The 5,503-nt window shown below is 53.8% G+C and overlaps 1 pseudogene; it reads right to left on the bottom strand.

The window, feature by feature from the left end:
* Positions 1–811: 811 nt before the first annotated feature.
* On the bottom strand, positions 812–1,588 carry LOC136998351 (uncharacterized; annotated as a pseudogene).
* Positions 1,589–5,503: the final 3,915 nt, after the last annotated feature.

Raw genomic sequence — 5,503 nt, 5'->3', positions numbered from 1 at the left:
GGTATAGGTGCGAAAGACTAATCGAACCATCTAGTAGCTGGTTCCCTCCGAAGTTTCTCTCAGGATAGCTGGCATTCGGCCGTTCCGCCAGGAACGCGCGCGAATCTCATCTGGTAAAGCGAATGATTAGAGGCCTTGGGGCCGAAACGACCTCAACCTATTCTCAAACTTTAAATGGGTGAGATCTCTGGCTTTCTTGAATTATGAAGCCACGAGCATCTCGGATCAGAGTGCCAAGTGGGCTATTTTTGGTAAGCAGAACTGGCGCTGTGGGATGAACCAAACGCAGAGTTAAGGCGCCCAACTCGACGCTTATGGGACACCATAAAAAGCGTTGGTTGCTTAAGACAGCAGGACGGTGGCCATGGAAGTCAGAATCCGCTAAGGAGTGTATAACAACTCACCTGCCGAAGCAACTAGCCCTGAAAATGGATGGCGCTGAAGCGTCGAGCCTATACTCTGCCGTCAGCGGCAAGTTGGGCGGCCGCGCGCAAGCGCGCCGTCACGAAGCCCTGACGAGTAGAAGGGTCGCGGCGGTGTGCGCAGAAAGGTCTGGGCGTGAGCCTGCCTGGAGCCGCCGTCGGTGCAAATCTTGGTGGTAGTAGCAAATACTCCAGCGAGGTCCTGGAGGACTGACGTGGAGAAGGGTTTCGTGTGAACAACCGTTGCACACGAGTCAGTCGATCCTAAGCCCTAGGAGAAATCCTATGTCAATGACGGCGTACATACTCTGGTGTTCTCGACAACGAGACCGAGAGAGAGACCGTGTGACGAGAGACACACGCCCGTCGGGCAAAAGGGAATCCGGTTCCTATTCCGGAACCCGGCAGCGGAACCGCATACAATTCGGGCTCTCGTAAGAGTGTTCGTCGGGGTAACCCAAAATGACCTGGAGACGCCGTCGGAAGATCCGGGAAGAGTTTTTTTTCTGTATAAGCGTTCGAGTTCCCCGAAAGCTTCTAGCAGGGAGATAAGGTTTGAAACGCGAAGAGCACCGCAGTTGCGGCGGTGTCCGGATCTTCCCCTCGGACCTTGAAAATCCAGGAGAGGGCCACGTGGAGGTGTCGCGCCAGTTTGTACCCATATCCGCAGCAGGTCTCCAAGGTAAAGAGCCTCTAGTCGATAGACTAATGTAGGTAAGGGAAGTCAGCAAATTGGATCCGTAACTTCGGAATAAGGATTGGCTCTGAGAAGCGGGGCGTGTTGGGCTTGGTCGGGAAGCGGGTCTGGCTGACGTGCCGGGCCTGGACGAGGTGAACGGTCGGCGTTTTCGCGCCGGTCCCGGGATCTGAGCTCGGTCCCGTGCCTTGTCCTCCCGCGGATCTTCCTTGCTGCGAGGCTTCCGTAGCGGCGTGAGCCGTCGCGATCGTCCTCTTCGGCCGCCATTCAACGCTCAGCTCAGAACTGGCACGGACTAGGGGAATCTGATTGTCTAATTAAAACAAAGCATTGCGATGGCCCTCGCGGGTGTTGACGCAATGTGATTTCTGCCCAGTGCTCTGAATGTCAACGTGAAGAAATTCAAGCAAGCGCGGGTAAACGGCGGGAGTAACTATGACTCTTTTAAGTGCCGATCAATATGTGTCCAGGATGGGTAATGAGATTCCGTCAGGAACCACTCTGAGCCCATTTTTGAATTACATGATTCTGGCTATTTACGTCTTGACCGTTGACGCTTAATAGGAACCGAGAGTACACGCTCGGTTGCCTTATTATTTTTATTTTTTTATTGTTTTATTTTTTTTTTGTTGCACGCAGTGCTGGCGAAGTAACACGCCGCTAGCAACACGCTGTAAAGCAACACGCAAGCAACACGCCGCAAGCAACACGCTGCGAACTTAGACATAGCAGGCAGAGACTGGTAGACGAGAATGGTTACTCGGGCATGGATGCGCAACACAGATCTTTATGGTCTCTCAGCCTCTCCATGTCAAGTTATACACCTACCTCCTTGTGGTACCGCCGAGCGCAGAGCTTCGGCTGTGCGGCAAAATGGTGTTATAACGAGTGCGCCCTAAAGGGTCTTGAGCCTATGTGCCGAGTCCATGGTCAGTTGTAGGGCCAAGAAAGGATAGGCTTCTCGGGGACTCTCAGCCGTCATGCTGTTTGCTTCCCACACGCAGTTAAAATATGAATACAAGAAATATAAATGAATTTCGCCCTGGTTCTCGGATGGCCCGGGCACTGCGTGCTTATGACGCTAGCGATGCAGGTAGTGGATCAGCGTCTTCATATCACGGAAATGCCGGTGGTCTTCCCACGCGGACTCGCGTTGCCACCAATGCGGCGACTAACGATGGGCCAGCCATCTGCGAGTACTGCGGAAGGGAATTCCGGAACAAGCGTGGCCTGGGTGTACGCATTGTACATGCCCATGCCGAACAAGCTAACAGCGCGATCAATGTCGAGCGCGTTAAGGCCAGATGGTCCGAGGAGGAAGTACGTCTAATGGCGCGAGCTGAGGCTTCAGCCACCTCAGCGGGGGTTCTCTTCATGAACCAGTTCCTCCACGAGAGGTTCCCCCATCGAACCTTAAAATCAATCAAAGGTAAGCGTCGACAAGAGGCTTATCGCTTGCTGGTCCAAGAGTTCAGCCAAGAGGTCCCGTAAAACACAGACGGTGACGATGCTGGCAGAAACGGGGCCGATACGATGATGACACTAGTCGCCGGCTCTGCCGCCATTGAGACGGAAAAAGATTCGAATAACGAAGTCGATGTGGCATCGCAGTCCTCACCTCATATTCCCGCTACGGGTGATGAGAGGTTTCGGGAAGTAACGGAGGAGCTCCTTGAGAGGGTTAGACGTTACCGTTGCTATGAGGCTGACGATAGCACGAGATTTTTCGGAGGGAAGGATTGACGTCCATGCCATTGAGAGATGGCTGGGCAAGATCTTCCCGGTACAGACGATGCACTCTCCTCGACGTGCTAAGACTAGAAAGCGCAATCCTCCTGTCATAAGAGAGAACAGGAAGCAGATGAGGATGAGAGAATTTGCCATAGTGCAGTCTCTATACAAGAAAAACCTCAAAACCTGTCTTTCGCATATACTCGACAAAGACTCCACACGCACGCGTCCGTCCGCTGTCGAATTCCGCGACTACTGGCGTTCCGTTATGGAGGCGTCTAGTGTGGCGGATGGAGAGATGAAGGCACTGCGGGAGAGGTACGACGAGGCGAGGCAGGCGGCTGGTTCCATTCGGAGCCTTCCGTCGATTGCCAGAGGGATTCATCTCGAAGGCGTCGATGTGGGCGCGACTGAGGCTGGCAGCCCACCGGTCGATAAGTCCTTGCTCTGGAATCCGATTACGACTACCGAAGTCATGCGGATTTGTGTAAAGAATGGTTCTGCGCCAGGATTGGACGGCATTCAACCACGGGCTTGGAACGCTGTTCCAGCACCTATCCGTGCGTTGCTGTTCAATCTTCTGCTACTTGCAAGGGAGGCTCTCTCCTCGATTACCACTACCAGGACGATATTCCTAGAAAAGGGGACGATGCCAGAACGGCCCAAGTCGTCGGACTATCGACCTCTTAGTATAGGATCCGTCGTGTTGAGGCACATGCATAAGATCTTGGCTAAGCGTCTGTCGGTTCTCGATATTTTTGATAAGAGACAACGGGGTTTTCGGCCGGTGGATGCGGTCTGTGAGAACGTCACGGTCCTGTCTGCCGTGCTCGCAGACGACCGCAGGAGTTGCAGGTCACTTCATCTCGCCTGTGTGGACCTGTCGAAAGCCTTCGACACGGTCTCGCACGAGGCAATTTTTGCAACACTTGAGGAAATAGGGCTGTCGCTGACTTTCCGAGAGTACATAGAGGCCACGTATCAAGACGCATATACGGTGCTGCACGACACCGGTAGCAATGTGCCGAGGATACAACTGGGACGTGGTGTGAGACAAGGCGATCCTCTATTGCCCCTACTGTTCAATCTGGTCGTGGATAGAGCACTGGGGATTCTCTCTGAGGATGTTGGTTATCGTTTCGGCGGTCGGTTGGTCAATGCGCTGGGTTATGCTGACGACATTGTGCTTCTGTCTTCTACCAAAGTTGGCTTACAGGAGAATTTGACACGGCTTCACGAAGCTTTTGTGCGAAATAGGCTGAGCATCAATGTAAAGAAAACCGGAGTGCTTTCTATCGTGGCCTCCGGGATAGATAAGAAAGTAAAGGTGGAAACTCAATCTAGCTTCACCGTGGGGGGAGCGGTGATACCGCAGAGATCCCCAACAGAGGTATGGACTTACCTCGGCAATCCTTATCTAGATGCTAGGGAATACGCCTGCATTCCACCTTTAGCTCACACCATCGAGCTACTTACAAAAGCACCGTTGAAACCTCAACAGAGGCTACGGTTGCTGCGTGACTGCCTTCTTCCTCGGTATTACCACCGATGGATTATGGGGTCAGTCAGCGCCAAAATTTTAAAAGGTGCGGATGTGCTAGTGAGAACTGCGGTTCGTCGCTGGCTGCGTTTGTCCCATGATGTGCCTGCTGGATACTTCCATGCGCCGATACAGAGTGGCGGTGTTGGGTTGCCTCTCTTAAGAGCTTTAATCCCTATTCTGAAGTATAACCGACTGCGGAGGTTGTGTACGCGCTCGTTGCCGGCGGCATCGGCTGCTGCCGAATCCACGTATGTGGCTAGGCAGTTGGCCTGGTGTGAAAACCAGATGCGCGTCCGGACGTACAGAGTCACCACGACCGACGAGCTTCAGTAGCAGTGCGCCGCATGGCTGCACAAGTCGTGCGATGGGAAAGGGCTCAGGGAGGTCGCAAGTTCCAAGCTGAGTTCCTACTGGGTAACGGGTGGTGCCAACTCAATTCCCAGAGCTGACTATGTGCATTACCACTACGTGCGGGCTAACTGTTTACCGTCGAAAGCGAGATCTGCCCGAGGTCGTCCGGAGCGCGATGTGCGTTGTCGTGCTGGTTGTCCCGACACCGAGACACCGGCGCACTGCGTGCAGAGATGCTTCAGGAAGCACGGAGGAAGGATCCTGCGGCATAACGACCTGTGCTGTCAAGTCGGTGGCTTCTTAAGACAGAAGGGATGGCAAGTCGATGCGGTATTAGCGTACTCGATCACTGCCGGTAGGCGCCGACCCGACCTGACTATCGCCAAAGGTGGAGAGGCGGTAGTCGTAGACGCGCAGGTAGCGTCCAGCGAAACAGCGTTGAGTGTTGCTCACGAGCGCAAGGTCGAGAAGTACCGATCGAATGATGATCTAGTGAGCCGCGTGGCGGAACATACAGGAGTGCCTCGCAATAATGTTCGTTTCACCGCCATTACGATCTCATGGCGAGGTGTTTGGAGCCCGGAGAGTGAGTGTGAGATAAGGCAGCTCGGGTTAACAACAACTCAGCTGCGGACTCTCACTACTCGTGTGCTGTGGGGCTCGTGGATGAACTGGCGCAGATTTAACGGTATTACGTCCCGTTATAAAGAATAAGCGGTAACAGACCGCCAGTAGTGCCAATGAGCCATTGTCGCGTCT

The sequence above is a fragment of the Linepithema humile genome, chromosome 3, assembly GCF_040581485.1.
Source record: "Linepithema humile isolate Giens D197 chromosome 3, Lhum_UNIL_v1.0, whole genome shotgun sequence".
Taxonomy (NCBI): Eukaryota; Metazoa; Arthropoda; class Insecta; order Hymenoptera; family Formicidae; genus Linepithema; species Linepithema humile.
The sequence above is the reverse complement of the archived record's forward strand: the minus strand, read 5'-3'. Positions and strand labels throughout refer to the sequence as shown.